Source organism: Dermacentor silvarum, chromosome 4, assembly GCF_013339745.2.
Source record: "Dermacentor silvarum isolate Dsil-2018 chromosome 4, BIME_Dsil_1.4, whole genome shotgun sequence".
In the NCBI taxonomy this organism is placed as follows: Eukaryota; Metazoa; Arthropoda; class Arachnida; order Ixodida; family Ixodidae; genus Dermacentor; species Dermacentor silvarum.
The window spans coordinates 202,599,027-202,621,856 of NC_051157.2; the positions used below are offsets into that span (position 1 = coordinate 202,599,027).

The window sequence follows — 22,830 nt, forward strand, 5'->3', positions numbered from 1 at the left end:
AATGGCGCGTCTTTTAGTAGTAAGGCATTCATTTTGCATTGGTCCCAGTTAAAAGATTGACTCTTCTTCTTCATTCCTATGGTACACATCACCAAGCAGTGATCTTAGAACGACACAGGTGAAACAGAATAACTGTGGCACTTTGGAATCATGTCCTGTGACATGTGCAAGCGGTCTAACCGCGCATGGCTACTGCCTTGAAATCGCGTATACATCACTTCCCGCTCCCGCTCCAGACACTCACATACATCGTCTAGTTCATTTTCGCTTATCAGCCTAGACAATATATGACTGCTTTTATCGCGGATACCACCATTATTGCATCTATCCCGAGCACTCAAAACACAGTTGAAATCCCCCAACAAAAGCATGCACTTTTCACTGCTAATATACTGAAAAAGATTTGAAAAAAATAATGCACGTTCTTCTACACCATTTGGCGCATATATGCATATAACTCGGAATTCAACTTCACAAAAAACAAAATCGCAAATAACAATCCTTCCCGACTGACATGAAAACACACTTTGAACAACCAGGTCTCGAAACTTCTTAACCAACAGGACACATCCAGCGGACGTCCCTATCGCGTGGCTCACGACTGCATAATATCTAGTCGTGAAACGCCGCACCATGCTCCCGGTCCTCTTCCTCCCCGTCTACCTTGGTCTCCTGGACAGCTAAAACGTCGATGTCGTAGTCAGTGACCAACCGTAGGACTTGACTTTGCTTACGGCTAGCCGCCAAGCCTCGCACGTTTAGTGTGGCAATACTGAGAGACGGGTCAGGTGCCATGCTGTACTAAAAAAGTTGTCGCAGTTTCACCTGAAAGGCGAAGCATGAATTGCGATAGCAAATTTGCAGAGAGCTATACGGAGTAATGATAGTAGCTTTATCAGCTCTATAAACTTGGGCATGCAGCAGCACCGGCAACGCGCAGAACTGTTGTCGACGCCGTCGGCGTTTTGCCTGCGTTCGCACAAAATGCGTGCGGCGTTGGTGACTGTTGCCGGAGCCTCTGATATAAATAGGCACTTGGTGCCGCAGCTAAACGTCGCCTCCCTTCCCTCCCCCTCCCCCCCAAGGCCTTTCGTGCGTCAGAAGAAGGTGCGTTTGCTCTACATATATGGTGATGGTAAAGGAGGAAAGAGACGCCTACTTCTGCAGCCCTAAGGGAGCACGGCGCAGAACACGCGTTTGTTCTCCGCCGTGCGTTCACTCCCCGTGAAAGCGCGCGTCCCTCGCGCCCTTTCACTCGCACATACAGCGTTCGGCGGTGCGCGGCGACGATTTCATCTCCATTGACGTCATACGGAACCTCACGGCGACGGCGACGCCGACGGCAGAAATCTGCTTTGGAGTGTCCATATAATTGCTATCGCAATAATAATGAAATAAGCCCGGAGCATGGTGCTTACCTTTCACGACTAGCCCTCGGCTAGCCGCCTCCGGAGCCGCCTGGCTTCCCGGCGTTGTTGGTGGTCTGCTGCGTTTTGTCCCCAGGCCTTCTCTCGGGCAGAACATTCGGTTTGGGTTTGAAACCCGAACGCCTCCCAAGAGGCGCTTTTGCCGGCGGCCCATCCCCGGTGCTGGATGCTGCGTTGTCCTTGTCTCCGGCGTCGTCTCGGGGCGCTTGAAGGTTGCACCGAGACTAGCAGCCCGGTCCCCGTCGTTGGCAGCCTCGCTCTGTTCCATTTCTGAATCGTCGTCATCGCTTTCGCCTTCACTCGCACCTTCCTTTCCAAGGACAGCTTCCGTGCCGACTCGTGCCGGCCCAGTCACTTGCTCAGCGGCTTCGACCACCTTGGCTTCAGTGCCCTCCGGCACTGTCACGGTACTTGTTTTCGCTGGCGGCACTTGGTCTCCGGCTCCCTTAGCGGCGTCTTCAGCCTCTGCTGCATCCATCAGATTTTCGGCTGCCGCTTCACTCACTGCTGGGCCTGTCGCTGTAGCGTACGCCTTCACGCAGTCGGCGTCGACGTGCCCAAAACGTCTGCAACGGGAGCAGCGCGGCACCTTACACTCTCGCCGGACGTGCCCAGGGCCCTGGCAGCGCAAGCACAGCATGGGCCGACCGGGAACGACCACCAAAGCGAGCTCTCCGCCGACTCGGACCTGATGTGGAAGGTCCTCTACCTTGACGCCGGTCTTCAGCTTGAGGAGCACGGTCCGCGTGGTAGAGGTCTTGTCCCCTATACCTTGGACACGCCACCTCTCCTGGCTTACCTCGTCCACGTTGCCGAAAGGCGCAAACGCCGTCCGGACGTCATCGTCGGCAACGCCATACAGCAGCCAGTGAAGCCGAAGCTTCACCTGCTGGTCCTGGGGGTCGACGATGACGCACCGTCGCCCTTTCACTTGAAGTTCCTTTAGGGCCACCAGCCGTTTCGTGGTGGTCGCATCCTTAAGGGTCACCGCCACAACGTGATTGATCTGGTACGCCCCTATCCATACCATGCAAGGCAGCAAGCCCGTCGGCAGTAGGGCGTCTCTGAAGTCCTCGACCCTGTATGGTCTCGCACGTACTATCGGCCAAGAAAGTAAACGGACCACGGCACCGGCGGCCGGAGCGGCTGCCTGGCCACAACGGGGCGCTGCTGTCTCGCTCCGCGCGCTTGGGTCGAGAGTGTCGAGAGTGTTGTGGGTGGCGTTAAGCTTCTCCCTCACTCTCGCGCTATGTCTTGTCACGCTTGATGAAATGCCTAGTGCGTCGTGCGGTTGCTTTGCTGCTGGCGGTCGCGATGAAAGGGACCGTGCATAGCCGGTATTAAACACCTGGCGCTGTCGCGCAGCAGCCGACGGCCGCAGGGAATCAAACCCCGGCACGGTGAAAAAACGAAGACCTGCGCTGTTTTTTTTTCTTGCCTATATTGACCTTATCTTTCATACTAGTGTCTGTCGCCTACGTCCCTTGCTGCTCGAGTTTAAGCGACATCGCTGAAGGCGCCACAGCGGCGGCTGACGAGCGCTCTTTCACGCCTGCGGAAAAAATGCACGTTCACGTTAGCGGCACGGCGGCTTGACGTGCATCCTTTGACGTTCTCAGACTGACGTGCGCGGCCGGTTGTGCTCGCGCCCGTCAAGGTTTCCTTGCCGTGCAGAGAATAGATGCAAGATCCATTTTACGACGTTCTCCGGCTGCCGCAAGCGCCAGAGACTGCGACACGATCACCCTGGACAAGAAAAAGTCAGGCGAGTCCTCGAGCGACGCGTCAGCTAGGCTTACGTGAGGAGTGAAGAAACGATGAAACGGTTTTTGGGGATTGTGCTGCGGTGCTGTAAGGAAGCCTCGCTGTCGCTCTACAGAGGCAGCGGAATTGTCACGCTCAAGGTCGACAACGGCTTCAGGATCTTCAACAACGCTACGGACGTCACGAGACCGGAAGCGGACTTGTGGGAGTTTTATTTGTACATCGACTGCGATGCCAGCTTGGGCAGACTGTTTAACACGGACGGGTGCACCACAAAAAGAAGTGATAAGGTAGTGTGAGCGTTTAGGGATATTTGTTTAGAGAGCTATTGGATGGTTATGTATATTTCAGCTTTTTCTATGTGTAAACTATGTTCGGTGTGATAAAGTCATATTTGCCTTTCCACCACGGCTAACGTCTCCCTATGCAAATAGCGCAAACACTCCCGAGATCCGCGTGACACCACCAAATGTCACTTTTATCTGCTTGCGTGGATTACCTTTCATGATTGACTACATTTCCCTACTCCTATTCCAAATCATCTCTTCCTGGCGGTACTTTTGTGAAGAAAGCTTTATAATGGACTACGTATTGTAGCAGCCATTTAAAGCAGTCTTCAGAGTCATCCCTGATATAAATATTAAACCCACTGCGGGAAATAATGCCTGAAAAGCACCCTCGATAGAGGAGCTCCCAGCTTTGCTGCAGGCGCGGCTTCAAGTTATAGCACTGGCGTGAAAGAGCGCGCGTTAGCCGCCGCTGCGGCGCCTTGTGCATTGTTGCCTAAATTCGAGTAGCAAGGCACGTAGGCGACAGACACTAGTTTGAAAGATAAGGTCAATATAGGCAAGAAAAAAAAAACAGCGCAGGTCTTTGTTCTTTCACCGTGCCGGGGTTTGAATCCCTGCGGCCGTCGGCTGCTGCGCGACAGCGCCAGGTGTTTAATCCCGGCTATGCACGGTCCCTTTCATCGCGACCGCCAGCGGCAAAGCAACCGTACGACGCACTAGGCATTTTATGAAGCGTGACAAGACACCGCGCGAGAGTGAGGGAGAAGCTGAACGTCACCCACAGTACTCTCGACCCAAGCGCGCGGAGCGAGACAGCAGCGCCCCGTTGTGGCCAGGTAACCGCTCCGGCCGCTGGTGCCGTGGTACGTTTACTTTCTTGGCCGATAGTACATCCCCGTGTAAAAACACGGTGTTAGTAGCCACTCGTCCTTTAGGCAGTTGCGGCAAAATAAAAGGGTAATCCTTCTCATCGTCGTTGGTCCTGTTTCCGCGGCCAAAAGTGACCGCTGTCGCTGCGCCGGGAGAGGCCATGATTCACGAACCGTAACGCTCGGTGGCCGGAAGCAGAATCTCGGCCACGCTACCACTGTTCTCCTGCCGAGTGACGGTCGCGTGCGCTTTTTGCCGAAGAGCGCACGTAAAAAAAGTGACACAACATGGCAGCGGTGGGATTCGAGCCCACGCCTCCGAGGAGACTGGTGCCTAAAACCAGCGCCTTAGACCGCTCGGCCACGCTACCACTGTTCTGCCGAGTGACGGTCGCGTGCGCTTTTTGCCGAAGAGCGCACGTAAAAAAAGTGACACAATATGGCAGCGGTGGGATACGAGCCGACGCCTCCGAGGAGACTGGTGCCTTAAACCAGCGCCTTAGACCGCTCGGCCACACTACCACTGTTCTCCTGCCGAGTGACAGTCGTGTGCGCTTTTTGCCGAAGAGCGCACGTAAAAAAAAGTGACACAATATTGCAGCGGTGGGATTCGAACCCACGCCTCCGAGGAGACTGGTGCCTTAAACCAGCGCCTTAGACCGCTCGGCCACACTACCACTGTTCTCCTGCCGAGTGACGGTCGCGTGCGCTTTTTGCCGAAGAGTGCACGTAAAAAAAAGTGACACAATATGGCAGCGGTGGGATTCGAACCCACGCGTCCGAGGAGACTGGTGCCTTAAACCAGCGCCTTAGACCGCTCGGCCACGCTACCACTGTTCTCCTGCCGAGTGACAGTCGTGTGCGCTTTTTGCCGAAGAGCGCACGTAAAAAAAAGTGACACAATATGGCAGCGGTGGGATTCGAACCCACGCCTCCGAGGAGACTGGTGCCTTAAACCAGCGCCTTAGACCGCTCGGCAACACTACCACTGTTCTCCTGCCGAGTGACAGTCGTGTGCGCTTTTTGCCGAAGAGCGCACGTAACAAAAAATTGACACAATATGGCAGCGGTGGGATTCGAACCCACGCCTCCGAGGAGACTGGTGCCTTAAACCAGCGCCTTAGACCGCTCGGCCACACTACCACTGTTCTCCTGCACAGTGACGGTCGCGTGCGCTTTTTGCCGAAGAGCGCACGTAAAAAAAGTGACACAATATGGCAGCGGTGGGATTCGAACCCACGCCTCCGAGGAGACTGGTGCCTTAAACCAGCGCCTTAGATCGCTCGGCCACGCTACCACTGTTCTCCTGCCGAGTGACGGTCGCGTGCGCTTTTTGCCGAAGAGCGCACGTAGAAAAAGTGACACAATATGGCAGCGGTGGGATTCGAGCCCACGCCTCCGAGGAGACTGGTGCCTTAAACCAGCGCCTTAGACCGCTCGGCCACGCTACCACTGTTCTCCTGCCGAGTCACGGTCGCGTGCGCTTTTTGCCGAAGAGCGCACGTAAAAAAAAGTGACACAATATGGCAGCGGTGGGATTCGAACCCACGCCTCCGAGGAGACTGGTGCCTTAAACCAGCGCCTTAGACCGCTCGGCTACGCTACCTTTTTTTTCATTTTTTTTTCTTTATTGCCATAACAACATATGTACAACGAACAGGAATTCACCGCCTCGAATTCAAAACAGAAAAAGACAGTACAGTTCTAGGTGCAAGTGTACCTTGTCAGTAAATGTTTAAAACAGCTTAATGGCTGCAAGCTGTTCAAAGGTAGGTAACCACTCAGGTGGTTCACTGAGTACTTTATAGACTTCGCGAATAAACAAGATGTTTTCTATAAAATATTCTCTTGCCCGTTTTGCGCGTACATCTTCATTTCGCACCGCCATTCGTGTTTTCCACACGCTGTGCATGCAGAGCAACATCACCATGTCACATGGCACACCTTCTGTCTCATCAAAAGATAAAAACCGGATTCCAAAGGGTGCTAATGGGAATTCTTTCTTAATGGTCCTTTGTAGAATATCCCAAAGGAAGACTGAATCCCAGCACTCCAGAAAAATGTGCTCAATTGTTTCCGGTTTCTTGCAGATGTGGCAATTAACACTCCAGGGTACAAAGATCCCTTTCTCCTGCAGCCATGGCTTGACAGGAAGCGTGCCAGTGTGTAGCATAAAGAAAAAGGTTTTTGTCGTTGGTCTTACTGGCATTCCTTTAACACGCTTCAACACGTTCTGCTCTCGCCCCAGTGCATATATTGCACGGTATATTGGCACGGGACACATTACATTTATTAAATACTTATATAATCGCTTTCCTGCGACAGTACTAAGGTACTCCATAGAAAAGTGCTCTTTTAAAAGACGGAAAGCACTTATCACTTCGAACAAAAAACCTCGGACAACTACTTTCCTTCTAGCACATGACGTCACTACATACTCTGGCAGTGCGTCACCTAATCGCGTCTGGATAACGCACCGTAAAAAACAATTGCTTTCATCTCGCAAGAATATGAATCGCGACACTATCTGTTTCAAAAACAAATGCGATAACCCCAAACCTCCTTTCTGCACTGAATGAAACAGATTCAAACGGCTCGTGCGCTCCCATCCGGACCCCCACACGAACAAAGCAAACACCCTGTGCAACTTCTGTACACACACTCGCGACATACATAAAACTTGTAACATGTAATACACTTTGGCTACAAGAAACACATTGCACACCGTGGCTCTCGCGAATATTGACAGATTCTTGCCACCCCACTTCGTTGTTTGTGCTTTAAGCCGCTCGGTTTGCTCGGTCCATTGCGTGGTAGTATCGCGATAGTATTCTAAAGGAACACCAAGATAACTGGCTGGCGTATCAGTGAACGGTATCGTTTCGACCATTGCAGGCCGGCTATCCCATTCACCGTGCCAAAAGCCTAAGCTTTTTTGCCAACTTATGGCACTCCCGGTGAGAGCGCAAAACCTTCTTGCATTTTTGACTGCTTCCCGAATGCTCTCTTGATCAATGCAAAAAAGCGCGATGTCATCTGCGTAAGCTAATATTTTTACCTCTTGCGTTAAGAGACGGTAGCCGCGAATATTTTTGTTTTCCCGTACTTTCAGAGAGAAAGGTTCAAGAAAAATGGCAAAAAGTAAAGGGGACAAAGGGCACCCCTGGCGCACACTGGATAACACTGGTATATTTTCACTAATTCTTTTGTTGATTACCAGGTGAGCTGAACACTTCTGATAGGCCATGGCTACTCCGTCCTGAATCACTTTTCCTACATTGATGTGTTCTAACACTGCAAGGAGTATGCTGTGAGCAACCCTGTCGAAAGCTTTTCTAGGTCTAATTGAACCATTGCTACACGTTCGAGGTTTGCGTCGCAACACTCCAATATACTCCTAGCGACGTGAATATTCGACATTATTGTCCTTTTTTTGATACCACATGTTTGGTGAGGACCTACTATTAACTTTATAACTGTCTGCAGTCTTTTTCCAAGGACTTTCATGTAGATCTTGTAATCCACGTTCGTGAGGCTTATAGGCCTGTATCCATTAACGAATTGCAGCTTTACCGCTTCATTGGATTTCGGTATAAGTACGACGTGACTTTTCCTGAATGATGGCGGCAAGTGCTTAGTTTCATGAGCTTCCGCAACAACACAGTAAAGTAACTCAGCTAGTTCCACCTTGAAAGTTTTATAGAATGAAGCTCCTAGGCCGTCAGGTCCAGGCGCTCTTCCTTTACCCAAGTCTTCAATGGCTTCTTTAATTTCTTTAGCCGTGATAGGGCTCCGAGTCCCTCTTTAATTTCATCTTCTAGTTTCGGCAGAAGCGTTAGAAAAGTGTTAACAAACTCTACCGTAACGGGCACCTGCCTACCCAGCAAAGCTCGGTAGTGTTTAACGAAAGCTTTCTGAATGACTTCTTGGTCTTTAGACATTGCGTCGTTAAACCAGATTTCTTTAATTATGTTCTTAGAAGCGTAACTCTTTTCGTCACTGAGCGCCCGCTTAGTTGGCGTTTCTCCGAGCCACAGTCGATCGGCTCGTGCTCTTATCGCAGTCCCTTGATAAGTTTCGGCGTCCAACGTTTCAAGTTCGCATTTAAGTTCTCGTATCTGCTTAGAAAAAAATCCCGGCACTGTGCACTCCGCATTTAGAAAGTAATCCAGCATGTTTTGTAGTTCTTTCTCTCTTTGTTTTGCTTTATGACGTATCACGCAAGCCCTCTCGATTGCACTCACTTTCACATCAATTTTGAACTGCTCCCATAGCTCAGCATAGTTTGATGTGACATCCATTTGCATCCCATCAATTTTTTCCTTTACAGTTTTTACGAAACATTCATCACTTAAGATTGTGTCATTCATTTTCCACAGTTCCCAGTTAAAGTTAGACCCTTTAAGCTTCTCGCCCACTGTACAGGTTACCAGGCTGTGGTCACTGAAGCTCACATGGCTTTACTGTGTAGCTAGTGACCGTGCGCGCGAGGCTTGCTGATACGTATAGACGGTCTAGTCGAGCGTGACTCTCACCTTGAAAGTGAGTAAAAAGAACACTGTTTCCGCTTAAAACGTTTCCCACGTCTACTAAATCATAGCCTGCCATGATTGCGTTGAGTTGATGTGCACTTTTATCGCGTACTACAGTATTCGGCACCCTATCTTCGGACATGCATACACAATTAAAGTCTCCGAGGACGACGATATTTCTTTCACATTCCAGAAGCGTCTCAACATAGTCAAAAATATTTTCCTATCACAAACATTGTTCGGAGCGTACACACAGATCATTCGCCAACCAACATCATTTAAAGAGAAGTCGCACAGTACCAATCGCCCATCTTGGGCCGTCATTACACTTTGTTCAACAATGCCTATTGAATTACGCAAAAATAAAAGACAGCCACCGGCCTTGCCTACCGCATGGCAAACACAAATGCTATAACGCAATTTAAAAATATCGACCATTTTGTCCGTTTGCTCTTCACTTTCAATTTTAGTTTCTTGAACCGCAAGAACGTCTATGTCATTTTCTAGCATCAGGCGACTTAATTGGGCTTGTCGCCGTCTGGCCGTTAACCCGCGTACGTTAAGCGTGCCAATACGTAATGCTAGCCCAAGATTATTTGCCATGGAAGAGAAGAGCAAGCGATAACACAATAACTTTATGGAATCAAAGGTAGTGTAACTTACAGATATTCTCTGCGCTCTTATAAGCTCCGTCGCATGCGACGAAGCCACGACGTCTCGCTCTTCGGCACACATCATTGACCTCGATCGTTCCAAAAACCCGAGTCACAACTTAGCGTTCTACGAGAACAGCACCCCGCTACTGCGGAGGAACTGTCGGCGTTGTCTGCTTATCTGGGGGAACGGCCGGCGTCTGCCGCCCGTCCGAGGGAACTGCCGGCGTCTGCCGCTCGTCCGAGGGAACCGCCGGCGTTTGCCGTCCGTCTGGCGGTACTGTCGGCGTCGTCTGCTTGTCTGGGTGAACTGCCGGCGTCTGCCTCCTGTCTGTCGGAACGTTTGGTCTAGGCTTAAGCGTAGACCGGCGGAAAACGGAGGCCTTCGAGGGCGGCCCTTCGTTGCTACCACCGTCGTCTTGCTCAAGCGTGCCATCCACGTCGGTGACTTCCAGGGGCCTCTTTGAACCTGCGATGGCGTGGTTGTTTTTCTCGCAAAACGCATTGAGTCCGGCCGCGCCAGGGTTTCCCTGTCGTAGAACGCCCTCGGTATCCACCGCATTGTCTGCGCTTTCATACACCATCGCATTTTCCGCAGCCGGTTCACCTTGCGCTTCGCTTTCCCTACCCTCACTGCTGCCCTTGGTAGGTTGGCACTTGTCGCTAGCCGAGACCACTGGCTTCTCTTGCTTGCCTTGTGGGTCACCACCCCCTCCAGCAGTCTCTTCCGCGTCTGCCTGGTCCATCAGGTGCTCGTCGATGGCGTCACTGCGGCCCGGCCCAGTCACGTTAGCGTAGCTTCGCACGCATTGGGTCTCGTCGTGGCCAAAACGACGACAGAGCCCACAACGTGGCACACGGCACTCGCGCCGTATATGGCCGGTGCCGCGGCACCGGAGGCAAAGCGGAGGTCTGCCTGGCACGATCACGAGTGCATGGTCTTCTGATACTCGTAGCTGATGCGGGATGTCTTCCATGGTCATACCAGCCTTTAAGCGTAGGGATACAAGTCGCGTGTGAGAGCCTTTGTCTCCGCAACCGGGCACTCGCCACCTCTCCCTGGATATTTCGGTCACAGTGCCGAATGGAGCCAGGGCTGCTCTGACGTCTTCGTCGGGGGTCGTGTGAAGCAGCCAGTAAAGCTTCATTCTGATGTCCTGGTTGCAGGGATCAATCGCGACACAGCGATGTTCCTTCACGCTAAACGCCTTCGCCGACAAAAGCTTCCTTTTCCCGACATCGTCCTTGAATGTTATGGCCCAAACATGGTTCATCTGATAGGCCCCGAGTGCTACCACCTCCGTCATAAGCTTATAGCGGTCAAGCGCATCGCGAAAATGTTCAACACGATAAGGCCGGGCCTTCAAATCACCATGCAAAAACATGGTGTTACACACGGTCGTACCTGATGGCAGCTGAGGCAAAACAAGTTGGTGATCCTGTGAAGACGTTTCCGTAAGCCTGATACCGCGGCCCTGCTGGGCCGCTGAAACCGCCCCTTGGAAGCGAGACATTCCGTAACCGTTCGCTACGGTGTCCGGAAGTGGAATCCCTCGGCCACGCTACCACTGTTCTCCTGCCGAGTCACGGTCGCGTGCGCTTTTTGCCGAAGAGCGCACGTAAAAAAAGTGACACAACATGGCAGCGGTGGGATTCGAACCCACGCCTCCGAGGAGACTGGTGCCTTAAACCAGCGCCTTAGACTGCTCGGCCACGCTACCACTGTTCTCCTGCCGAGTGACGGTCAAGTGCGCTTTTTGGCGAAGAGCACACGTAAAAAAAGTGACACAATATGGCAGCGGTGGGATTCGAAACCACGCCTCCGAGGAGACTGGTGCCTTAAACCAGCGCCTTAGACCGCTCGGCCACGCTACCACTGTTCTCCTGCCGAGTGACGGTCGCGTGCGCTTTTTGCCGAAGAGCGCACGTAGAAAAATTGACACAATATGGCAGCGGTGGGATTCGAGCCCACGCCTCCGAGGAGACTGGTGTCTTAAACCAGCGCCTAGACCGCTCGGCCACGCTACCTTTTTTTTTTTTTTTTCTTTATTGCCGTCTTCGACACACAAAATCAAGGTTTACAATATGATAAAACGTGCCAACCACACTTTGGCTAGCACAGTACTAAAATCTTTTCATTGACACCAGTTCATCGAGTACAGACATCCATTGTGGTGGATCAGGCAGTACTTTGTACGCGTCTCTCACGTAAACAACACTCTCAATGAAGTGTTCTCGCACCGGTATCACAACGATGTCTGCATGTTCAAATTGCATACGAGTTTTCCACATCGCGTGGAGGCCCAGGACCATAATGAGGTCATACGGTACTTCCTCTGAGGAATCTACTGGCAAGAAGCGTATTCCATACGGGTCCAGAGGTAACTGTTTCTTCAGCGTTCTCTGCAGGACGTCCCAGTGAAAGATCGGGTCCCAGCAATCAAGGAAAACATGTTCTATTGTTTCAGGTTTTCTACATAAAAAGCAGTCAGTTGTCCAGGGGTTGAAAATACCCTTGCTCTGAAGCCAGGTCTTAACGGGAAGTGTGTTTGTATGTAATTTGAAAAGAAAGACTTAGTCGATGGCCGTACTGGCATTTTCTTGACTCTCTTTAAAACGTCCTGTCCGGGGCCTCCACGGTGTGGCGAACGGTACAAAGGTACAGGTAGCATCGTGTCCACAAGATCTCTGTACAATTTGTTTTTTGTAACAGTGGACAGATACTGCTGCGAAAAACGCACATTCAACATCCTATACGCCAGCACCACTTCACGCAGGTACCCAGTCACGGTTCCCGGCATGTTCTGAGCCGACGAAACAACAAATCCCGGGAGAAGTCTACTCAGCCGTACTTGAATTAGCGTTCGAAGAAAGAGATCATTTTGATCCCGCAGAAACACAAAGCGTGACACAAATTGTCGTAAAAACAAGTGAACCAGACCAAGCCCACCTTTCTTGACCGGGAAAAACAAATTTGTTCGACTCGTCCTCTCCCAGGTAGAGGCCCAAATGAAAGTGGCGAAAATGCGGTGAATTTTTTGTACGCTTACCCGCGCAGCACACAACACATTCATAACATACCATATCTTGGAAACTAAAAAAAGGTTGCAAACGGTGGCTCTAGAAAACATTGACAATTGCTTGCCTCTCCAACCGTCAGCCTTTTCCTTTGCTCTCGAAACTTGGTCGAGCCAGTACGGTTCGGGCTCACGGTAGTTTCCGAGAGGTACCCCCAGGTACTGTGTAGGTAACCTTGACCAATTCAATCGAGAAAAGGTCTCCGGCGTGTCTTCCCAACTCCCATGCCAGAAGCCATAACTTTTATCCCAGTTTATCTGGGCTCCAGTTGAATCGCAAAACTTTTCGACTATAGCAGTTGCCTCTTTAATGCTCGCTTTATCTTTGCAGAAAATAGCGATGTCGTCTGCATACGCCAATATTTTAACATGTGCCGCCTGTAGTCGATAGCCTGCTATGCGTTCGTTGTTTTTAATGGCCAAACAGAGTGGCTCGAGATAAGCAGCAAAAAGAAGGGGCGAAAGCGGGCATCCTTGACGCACCGACGAGAGCACACGAAAGCTATCGGTGAGCTCCCCATTAACAATAATTCGCGTTGAGCAGTCTTTGTAAGCCATCGTGACACCTTCCGTTATCACACTGCCAACATTTGTATGTTCAAGTATGCCTAGCAGAGCCTTGTGCGAGACGAGGTCGAAGGCTTTTGCCAAATCGATCAGCATCATCGCGACGTAATCGCCAATCGCATCGCAACACTCTAGCACACTTCGAGCCACGTGTACATTTGTGGTAATACTGCGGCCTTTAATGCCACAAGTCTGGTGCGGCCCTACCAATGTTTTGATGACACTTTGCAGTCGTTTTGCTAATACTTTCGTGAATATTTTATAGTCAACGTTGGCTAGAGTTATCGGGCGATATGAGCCAGGCAACAAGCGTTTCTTTTCATCATCACTCTTCGGGATTAGTACGATATGCGATGTTGTGAAAGACAAGGGCAATCTTTTTCGGTCGTACGCTTCGCTAATCACTAGTTGGAGGACATGAACCAGCGCAGGCTTAAAAGTTTTATAGAAAGTGGCCCCTAAGCCATCAGGCCCAGGTGCTTTACCGGGGGCCAACTCGTCTATTGCGCACTCTATCTCACTCAGGGTAATGGGATGTTCTAAGCCGTGTCTTAACTTCTTCATCTAGCCTTGGCATCAATGAAAGGAATTCCGTCTGGTAGCCATCTTCAGGTTCGCGTGGTTGACCTAAGAAGGCTTTGAAGTGATCGGCGATCCCTTGCTTGATGTCGTTTTTGGTCGACGTGATATCATTGCCTTTAGCTATCTGGCGGATTTCCTTCCGACATGCGTACCCTTTCTCGTCTGAGAGAGGCTCGTTTTGTTGGCGCTTCTCCCGCCCACAGCTTCTCAGACCTTGATCGCACAACGGCCGCTTTGTACTTCTCAGAGTCTATCCTTTCGAGTTCGGTTTTCACTTCCTTTATTTCCTTAGTATACACACCAGGCTGGGCACTTTCCATGCTGATGAAAAATTGCAGTTGCTGGCGAAGGTTCGTTTCTGCCTGTTTCAGGTTATGCCTAAGTACACTGCTTCTTTCAATAGCCATAGTTTTTACTTTCTGTTTAAATTCTTCCCATTTAATGGCGAAGCTTTCTAGTTGGACTGAACTCAGGCTTTCTAGTTCCTTCGCAACAGCATCAACGAAACCATCGTCACCCAACAACTGCACGTTCAATTTCCAGAGGTCCCAATTAAAGGTGTGTTTGATCTGTCTTTTCCCAAAGGTGGCAGTTACTAAGCAGTGATCGCTATAAGCAATGGGTTGCACATCATATTCACTACACAAAGGCACCAATTCGGCTGACACATATAATCTATCTAGCCGAGCGTGGCTATCACGCTGGAAGTGGGTAAACTGCGGGTGAGTACCGCTGGCGAAGACACTGCCGACATCTTCCAAGTCATAATCGTGCACCACCTCATTTAGCAATTCAGCACTCTTGTCGCGAACGTGTGAACATTTTGCGCGATCGTCGGCAGTGCACACACAGTTAAAATCGCCCAGCAGTATTACCACCTTCTGACAGTTTACGTACGTTTCAAGACGCTCAAAGAAGGATCGCCGGTCTGTTTCGATATTCGGTGCGTAGACACAAATGACACGGAAATCCTTATCGCAAAAACAAAAATCAGCCACTGAAAGGCGCCCAGTTTCACACGAAAACACTGATTGCACACAAATGCCAAAGTTTCTTCGAATGAATATAGCGCAACCACCTGATCCACCAACAGCGTGAGAAACACACACATCAAAGTGAGTACGAAAATTGGACACCATTCTGTCGGTTAGCTCTTGGCTCTCTATTTTGGTCTCTTGGATTCCCACAAGATGCAAGTCATTATCTAAGAGTAGACGACTTAGCTGACATTGTCGCCTTCTTGCGCTGAGCCCTCGTACATTTAAAGTGGCTACACGTAGCGTTCCTTCAATATTGGCCGCCATGACTAAACGGCAGAAGAGTGCCCATCAGTTACCCAAGGACGCGTGTTCATAATGATGCGCCGATAACCGCGTCGAGAGCCACAAAAGCAAACACAACTCGACCTCTCTAAGAAACACTCAAATGCAACTTGAGCTCCCGTTCCTGACACGTATCTAAAAAGGATAGTGCTCAGGATGACGGCCATTGCACTCACCAACCCCCCTACCCGCCTAAGCTGTAGACAGTGCAAAATTACGGAGGCGGTTTACCCGCCTGCCGTGGATCGTCCGTAATGTTCGGCCGCAGCTTCAGGGTTGGTCGCCTCATACCTGGCGTTTTCGGCGGTGGCTCGTCTCCGCCATTGCTTTCTTGTAGCGTAGCCAGGCTATTGGCCTGGTCGTGTGGTCGTTTCCCCGCCTGCAAGTTAGCGAGCCCGGTATGGGTGTCCATGCCCTCAGGATCAGGGGGGGGGTGGAGGTCGCTCCCGGTTCAGGTAGGCTCTTTACCTCAGCGTTCGTCACAGCTACACTGTCCTCTGCCTTCTCTTGATGAGTGGCGACGGCCTCATCGACGTGTTGCCCCTGTTTCTCGAGTCGTGCCTCCGTCTTTGCCACCTCGCCAGCTGCTTCCTTAGCCGTGGACGATGTGTCTTCCATGTCCGCCTCATCCATGAGTAGGGCGCAGTTGTCGTCGTTGCTCACGGGTCCGGTCACGCTAGCGTACGTCCGCTCGCACTGACTCTCTTCGTGACCGAAGCGTCGGCACGCACCACACCGCGGTATGCGGCAGTCGCGACGAATATGGCCCGTTCCGCGGCAGCGCAGGCAGAGTGGGGCCCTGCCCGGCACAACCACGAGAGCCAGCTCGCCGGAGACGCTCACCTGATGTGGCAGGTCGACCAGCGTTACGCCCGGCTTCAACTTCAGCGTAACCAGTCTTGTAGTCGAGTTCTTATCCGCCACGCCATGAACACGCCACCGCTCGCGGGCGACGTCCGTGACCTTTCCGAACGGCGCAAAGGCAAGACGCACGTCCTCGTCGGGAACGGTGTGCAGCAGCCAATGCACTTTCAAGCGCACATCCTGGTTGGCGGGGTCAATGACGAGGCATCGGCCCTTTTTGACCTGCAGCTCACCAACGCTGACGATCTTCTTCACCGCTTCGTCGTCCCTGAAGGTCACGGCCCAAACATGGCTCATACGGTAGGCCCCGAGAGCCACCACTTCCGGCAGGAGCGATAACGGGGCGAGCGCATCGCGGAAATCTTCCACCCGGTATGGGCGGGCCCTGATATCACAATGTAAAAAAACGGTGTTCACAACAAAACGCCCCGTTTGCAAACTCGGCAAAACAACTTGGTACTCGTTGTCCGCAACGACACTCCTGTTACCGCGGCTGCTCTGGGCCGCTGAAGCCGCTCCTACGGAGCCCGTCATCATGCGTCCGTCACGCTCGGTGGCCGGAAGCAGAATCTCGCTCGGCCACGCTACCACTGTTCTCCTGCCGAGTCACGGTCGCGTGCGCTTTTTGCCGAAGAGCGCACGTAAAAAAAAAAAGTTGTCGCAGTTTCACCCGAAAGGCGAAGCATCAATTGCGATAGCAACTTAGTAGAGAGCTATACGGAGTAAGGATAGTAGTTTTATCCGCTGTACAAACTTGGACATGCAGCAGCACCGGCAACACACAGCACTGTTGTCGACGCCGTCGGCGTTTTGCCCGCGTTCGCACAAAATGCGTGCGGCGTTGGTGACTGTTGCCGGAGCCTCTGAAATAAATAGGCACTTGGTGCCGCAGCTAAACGTCGCCTCCCTTCCCTGCCTCCCCCCCCCCCCCCCCACGGCCTTTCGTGCGTCAGAAGAAGGCGCGTTTGCTCTACATATATGGTGATTGTAAAGGAGGAAAGAGACGCCTACTTCTGCAGCCCTTAAGGGAGCACGGCACAGAACGCGCGTTTGTTCTCCGCCGTGCGTTCACTCCTCGTGAAAGCGCGCGTCCCTCGCGCCCTTTCACTCGCACATACAGCGTTCGGCGGCGCGCGGCGACGATTTCATCTCCATTGACGTCATACGGAACCTCACGGCGACGGCGACGGCGACGCCGACGGCAGAAATCTGCGTCCATATAATTGCTATCGCAATAAAAAGTGACACAATATGGCAGCGGTGGTATTCGAAACCACGCCTCCGAGGAGACTGGTGCTTTAAACCAGCGCCTTAGACCGCTCGGCCACGCTACCACTGTTCTCCTGCCGAGTGACGGTCGCGTGCGCTTTTTGCCGAAGAGCGCACGTAGAAAAATTGACACAATATGGCAGCGGTGGGATTCGAGCCCACGCCTCCGAGGAGACTGGTGCCTTAAACCAGCGCCTTAGACCGCTCGGCCACGCTACCACTGTTCTCCTGCCGAGTGACGGTCGCGTGCGCTTTTTGCCGAAGAGCGCACGTAGAAAAATTGACACAATATGGCAGCGGTGGGATTCGAAACCACGCCTCCGAGGAGACTGGTGCCTTAAACCAGCGCCTTAGACCGCTCGGCCACGCTACCACTGTTCTCCTGCCGAGTGACGGTCGCGTGCGCTTTTTGCCGAAGAGCGCACGTAGAAAAATTGACACAATATGGCAGCGGTGGGATTCGAACCCACGCCTCCGAGGAGACTGGTGCCTTAAACCAGCGCCTTAGACCGCTCGGCCACGCTACCAAGGTTCTCCTACCGAGTCACGGTCGCGTGCGCTTTTTGCCGAAGAGCGCACGTAAAAAAAAGTGACACAATATGGCAGCGGTGGGATTCGAACCCACGCCTCCGAGGAGACTGGTGCCTTAAAACAGCGCCTTAGACCGCTCGGCCACGCTACCAAGGTTCTCCTACCGAGTCACGGTCGCGTGCGCTTTTTGCCGAAGAGCGCACGCAAAAAAAAGTCACACAACATGGCAGTGGTGGGATTCGAACCCACGCCTCCGAGGAGACTGGTGCCTTAAACCAGCGCCTTAGACCGCTCGGCCACGCTACTTTTTTTTTTATTGCCGGTCTTTGATAATGTACAGAATACTCAGTATAGAAACAGACATCACAAAAAAAAGTTGTCGCAGATTCACCTGACAGGCGAAGCATCAATTGCGATAGCAAATTTGTAGAGAGCTATACGGAGTAATGATATTAGCTTTATCAGCTGTATAAACTTGGACATGCAGCAGCACCGGCAACAAGCAGAACTGTTGTGGATGCCGTCGGCGTTTTGCCCGCGTTCGCACAAAATGCGTGCGGCGTTGGTGACTGTTGCCGGAGCCTCTGATATAAATATGCACTTGGTGCCGCAGCTAAACGTCGCCTCCCTTCCCTCCCCCTCCCCCACGGCTTCTCGCGCGTCGGAAGAAGGCGCGTTTGCTCTACATATATGGTGATTGTAAAGGAGGAAAGAGACGCCTACTTCTGCAGCCCTTAAGCGAGCAGGGCGCAGAACGCGCGTTTGTTCTCCGCCGTGCGTTCACTCCCCGTGAAAGCGCGCGCCCCTCGCGCCCTTTCACTCGCACATACAGCGTTCGACGCGCGGCGACGATTTCATCTCCATTGACGCCATACGGAACCTCACGGCGACGGCGACGCCGACGGCAGAAATCTGCTTTTGAGTGTCCGTATAATTGCTATCGCAATAATAACACCTACAGATTATACAGAAAAAACACGTAAGCCATCAGCCCAACATGGACTGGCGTTGTCAAACTAAACTTCTTTTAAAGCTGTCAGAGGTTCTATCCTCGACAGCCAATCAGGTACACAATCTTTTATTTTCTTAATTTCAATGAAACGAGACATACTTTCTCGAAAATAAGTACGAGCAGGCCTAGCATCTGGGTCGCAATGGTACCCAGCCATTCGTGCCCGCCATAAACAGTGGAGGCCATTGAGCACAATTAGGTCGTATGGAACCCCGTCCTCATTCTCAATCGGTAAGTACCTGATCCCATGCGGATTCAACGGAAACTCCTTCTTGATTGTCCGTTTTAGGACGTCCGAGAAGTATACACCTTCCCAGCAATGCAAGAACACATGATCTACAGTTTCAGGTTGCTTGCAAATCAAGCAGAGTGGGCCCCATGGTACAAGGAAGCCGCGTTCTTCCATGAATGTCTTCACTGACAGTGTTCCTGTGTGTAGCCTAAAAAAGAATGTTTTTGCCCCAGTAGGCACCTCCATTCTTTTCACCCGTTTAAGGACATCCTGTCCTGGTCCTCCACTGTATATCGCTCTGTACAATGGCACAGGAAATACAATATCGCACACATCTTCATATAATGTCTTTCTTTTCACGCCGGATAAATAATCGAAAGAAAAAAGTTGTCGCAGTTTCACCTGAAAGGCGAAGCATCAATTGCGATAGCAAATTTGTAGAGAGCTATACGGAGTAATGATATTAGCTTTATCAGCTGTATAAACTTGGACATGCAGCAGCACCGGCAACACGCAGAACTGTTGTCGACGCCGTCGGCGTTTTGCCCGCGTTCGCTCAAAATGCGTGCGGCGTTGGTGACTGTTGCCGGAGCCTCTGATATAAATTTTCCTCGCTGCCGCAAGTATCACAGGCAGCACTGTCGGCCATTCCGATGCGACAAGCAAAAGCATTCGTAAAGGATACTCCAAGCCACAGTCGGCAGAGAGCAGTTGTCTCTATTCGAGGAAGTCCAGATGGAATGCGTAGTCGGAGGGATGGGTCCAGGCGGTGCAGTCGAGTATGTTGGAAACCAGGTGTGTTCCACATGGCTCGTGTGGAATCACGCGCGATTATGCGAAGCTTTGTTACTGCATCGGCTCTTGATAGCGGGATGGGTTCCTTCACAGCATTTTCGTGAGCCCTCCTCGCAGCTTCATCGGCCTGTTCGTTGCCCATGATGCCGCAGTGGCCTGGGAGCCACTGAAAAGTGATGTCATGTCCTTTTTCTGCCAGTTGGTGACAAAGCTGCCTTATTTCCAGCACAAGTTGGTCTTGTTGTCCACGACGTAGAGCGGATAGCAGACAATGCAGGGCGGCCTTTGAATCTGTAAATATGCTCCATCTTCGTGGTAAGTCTTCGTGAATTATGTGAAGTGCGCAGCGAAGTGCAGCAAGCTCCGCCGCAGTCGACGTTGTCCGGTGAGAAGTTTGAAACTGAAGGGTCACAGCTTTTGCGGGGAAGATTGTAGCCCCTGTAGATCCGTCAAGAGTTGTCGAGCCATCAGTGTAAATGTGAAAATGGTCCTTGTATGTCTCGTGCAGCATGAGGAGAGATAGCTGCTTGAGAGCTGGGGACGAGAGTCCTGCTTTTGTTCGAATCCCTGGTACCGAGAGTCGAACTTGTGGACGAGCCAAACACCAAGGAGGTGATAGCAGTCTCTCGGCAGGCGTATAATCTCGAGGGAGGCAGTCACGGTACGCCGATATCACCTGGCAAAAGGAGGCATTGGGTCGGTCATTCGGCAGAGTGGCGAGGTGATGGAAAGGGGAGCGGGCAATGTGCCTGATGTGTGCTCTGAGCACTTCCAATGTCATATGAGTTGTCACTGGGTAATCTTGAGCTATTGCAATTGTTTCCGTTGTCGATGTGCATCGTGGCAATCCAAGACAAACCCTTAGTGCCTGCGCCTGAGCACTTTCGATTGTGCGGATGTTGCTTCTGCAGGTATTGCTCAGTACAGGTAAGCTGTATCTCAGATATCCGAGAAACAGTGCCCTGTATAGTTGTAACATTGCGTGTACTGACGCTCCCCACGTTTTCCCTCCAAGAAACTTGAAAACGTGTGAAATGGCCAATAGGCGCTTCTTCAGGTAGGTCACATGGGGGCTCCAGTTGAGGTCTCGATCAATGATCACCCCTAAGAATCTATGCGTCCTGGTGTAACAGATGTTTTGCCCATTGATGGATATGGCGTAAGGCGTCATTGACTTCCGCGTAAACGCGACCAGCGCACATTTCTGAGGTGAAATCTGGAGGCCTTGTTCGCTGAGATACGCCGAAATTGATGTCGCAGATTTTTGAAGTCTCGCGCGCACCTGAGGACGTGTTACACCTGACGTCCACACGCAGATGTCATCGGCATACATTGATATATGGACAGCATTTGGTATGCGTTCCACGAGACCGACAAGAACAAGGTTGAATAGTGTGGGACTCAAAACGCCACCTTGAGGAACACCACGGTATGTGCAGTGTTGAGACGTCGGACCGTACTCGGTCTGCACAAAGAATGGCCTCATGTGTAAGTAGTTGCGGGTCCACCGGTACACGCGGCCACCAAGGCCAACCGATTCCAGAGCATCAAGTATGGCATCATGAGCAACATTGTCATAAGCTCCTTTTACGTCCAGAAACATAGCGACCGATAATCGTTTACATCTCTTTTGATGTTGCACGTAAGTGACCAGATCGATGACGTTATCGATGGAGGAGCGGAGACGTCGAAAGCCGGCCATAGCATTTGGATAAACTTGGTAGCGTTCCAGGTACCACTCCAATCTGGCAAGGATCATGCGTTCCATCACCTTCCCTACGCAACTTGCCAGCGCGATTGGGCGGTATGACGCGAGCTCGAGTGGTGACTTGCCAGGTTTGAGGAGTGGCACCAGGCGGCTTGTCTTCCATTCTTGAGGAACGTTTCCATCCTGCCAGGATTCATTGAATATATCCAGCAAGGCATTTCGCGCTCGCTCACCCAGGTGGCACAAGATGCGGTACGATATGCCATCTGGTCCAGGAGACGACGGCCGATTACACAAAGCAAGAGCCGCATCAAGCTCCTCGGTGGTGAAAGGCAAGTCCATGCGTGAGTCCCGTGTATGCGGCTCAATGCTATCCGTACCAAGGGGGCCTGTGTAGGTTGATTGACCTGCAATCTTTCTGCAGAAATCTTCCGCTACCTCGATGTCCTCTCGACGTTGGAAAAGTGCCAAGGCTTTGAATGGCACGCGTTGTTCGGGAGACGTACGTAGGCCTCGCACGGTTCTCCATATGTGAGAAAGACATTTTCGGGGGTCTAGGGATTCACAAAATTTTGCCCACCGTTGAGATTCCAGTTTGGCCATTCGGCGCTGGATTTTCTTTTGCGTGCGTCTGGCTATTCTGAGATCATGGATGGACTTAGTGCGTCGGTATCTTCGCTCGGCCCGCCGACGAATCGCACGGAGTCGCTATAACTCCACGTCGGATTCGGAGAACCTTGGATTGCATTTCAGCGTGCACATCGCATTCTGCGTTGCCTCCTTGATAGCTTGCTGAAGGCCAGAAGGGAGACCGTTGCGACAAGCTTCTTCCATGCTGGTTTCGAATGTAGACCAGTCAATTCGCCGGATTGTGTTTGGCGAATGGCAGCTGGCCAAACCCTTGGAGGAAACACTCCAACATATCCTGTGTCATTGTCCCCGCTACAGCTACCAGAGACAGTCGCTCGTAACGGAGTTGGCACGCCTCGACGACCGGCCGCTTTCAGAGCAGACGATTTTAGAATGCCGACTGATACGGTCTTCACAGCAGAAGGCGACGAGGGCGCTACTGAAGTTCCTCCGGTCAAGCGACCTGTTTGAACGACTGTGACGCTTCTGAGTTCCTTTGTGTGTGCGTGTATGTGTGTGTGTGTTTTTTTTCTTTTCTTTATCTACCTCTCTAGGTGTGTGCATTTTCTTTATCTTTCTGTCTCCCCTTACCCCTTCCCCAGTGTAGGGTAGCAAACTGGATATTTACCTTCCGGTTAACCTCCCTGCCTTTCGCATCTCATTTATCTCTCTCTCTCTCTCTCTCTCTGATATAAATAGGCACTTG

General features: G+C 51.6%; 17 non-coding genes across 17 annotated transcripts; all 17 read right to left on the reverse strand.

Moving 5' to 3' along the window:
- Positions 1–4,639: 4,639 nt before the first annotated feature.
- On the reverse strand, positions 4,640–4,721 carry Trnal-uag (transfer RNA leucine (anticodon UAG)). The gene has a single exon. It is a non-coding gene; the product is annotated as a tRNA-Leu (tRNA).
- Positions 4,722–4,945: 224 nt separating this feature from the next.
- Positions 4,946–5,027, reverse strand: Trnal-aag (transfer RNA leucine (anticodon AAG)). The gene has a single exon. It is a non-coding gene; the product is annotated as a tRNA-Leu (tRNA).
- A 73-nt stretch (positions 5,028–5,100) lies between these two features.
- Trnal-aag (transfer RNA leucine (anticodon AAG)) lies at positions 5,101–5,182 on the reverse strand. The gene has a single exon. It is a non-coding gene; the product is annotated as a tRNA-Leu (tRNA).
- A 73-nt stretch (positions 5,183–5,255) lies between these two features.
- On the reverse strand, positions 5,256–5,337 carry Trnal-aag (transfer RNA leucine (anticodon AAG)). The gene has a single exon. It is a non-coding gene; the product is annotated as a tRNA-Leu (tRNA).
- Positions 5,338–5,411: 74 nt separating this feature from the next.
- Trnal-aag (transfer RNA leucine (anticodon AAG)) lies at positions 5,412–5,493 on the reverse strand. The gene has a single exon. It is a non-coding gene; the product is annotated as a tRNA-Leu (tRNA).
- A 72-nt stretch (positions 5,494–5,565) lies between these two features.
- Positions 5,566–5,647, reverse strand: Trnal-aag (transfer RNA leucine (anticodon AAG)). Its single transcript has one exon. It is a non-coding gene; the product is annotated as a tRNA-Leu (tRNA).
- A 72-nt stretch (positions 5,648–5,719) lies between these two features.
- On the reverse strand, positions 5,720–5,801 carry Trnal-aag (transfer RNA leucine (anticodon AAG)). The gene has a single exon. It is a non-coding gene; the product is annotated as a tRNA-Leu (tRNA).
- Positions 5,802–5,874: 73 nt separating this feature from the next.
- On the reverse strand, positions 5,875–5,956 carry Trnal-aag (transfer RNA leucine (anticodon AAG)). Its single transcript has one exon. It is a non-coding gene; the product is annotated as a tRNA-Leu (tRNA).
- Positions 5,957–11,174: 5,218 nt separating this feature from the next.
- On the reverse strand, positions 11,175–11,256 carry Trnal-aag (transfer RNA leucine (anticodon AAG)). The gene has a single exon. It is a non-coding gene; the product is annotated as a tRNA-Leu (tRNA).
- Positions 11,257–11,328: 72 nt separating this feature from the next.
- Trnal-aag (transfer RNA leucine (anticodon AAG)) lies at positions 11,329–11,410 on the reverse strand. Its single transcript has one exon. It is a non-coding gene; the product is annotated as a tRNA-Leu (tRNA).
- A 72-nt stretch (positions 11,411–11,482) lies between these two features.
- Positions 11,483–11,563, reverse strand: Trnal-aag (transfer RNA leucine (anticodon AAG)). Its single transcript has one exon. It is a non-coding gene; the product is annotated as a tRNA-Leu (tRNA).
- A 5,636-nt stretch (positions 11,564–17,199) lies between these two features.
- Positions 17,200–17,281, reverse strand: Trnaf-aaa (transfer RNA phenylalanine (anticodon AAA)). The gene has a single exon. It is a non-coding gene; the product is annotated as a tRNA-Phe (tRNA).
- A 72-nt stretch (positions 17,282–17,353) lies between these two features.
- Positions 17,354–17,435, reverse strand: Trnal-aag (transfer RNA leucine (anticodon AAG)). The gene has a single exon. It is a non-coding gene; the product is annotated as a tRNA-Leu (tRNA).
- Positions 17,436–17,507: 72 nt separating this feature from the next.
- On the reverse strand, positions 17,508–17,589 carry Trnal-aag (transfer RNA leucine (anticodon AAG)). The gene has a single exon. It is a non-coding gene; the product is annotated as a tRNA-Leu (tRNA).
- Positions 17,590–17,661: 72 nt separating this feature from the next.
- On the reverse strand, positions 17,662–17,743 carry Trnal-aag (transfer RNA leucine (anticodon AAG)). The gene has a single exon. It is a non-coding gene; the product is annotated as a tRNA-Leu (tRNA).
- A 73-nt stretch (positions 17,744–17,816) lies between these two features.
- On the reverse strand, positions 17,817–17,898 carry Trnal-aag (transfer RNA leucine (anticodon AAG)). The gene has a single exon. It is a non-coding gene; the product is annotated as a tRNA-Leu (tRNA).
- A 73-nt stretch (positions 17,899–17,971) lies between these two features.
- Positions 17,972–18,053, reverse strand: Trnal-aag (transfer RNA leucine (anticodon AAG)). The gene has a single exon. It is a non-coding gene; the product is annotated as a tRNA-Leu (tRNA).
- Between the last annotated feature and the right edge of the window lie 4,777 nt (positions 18,054–22,830).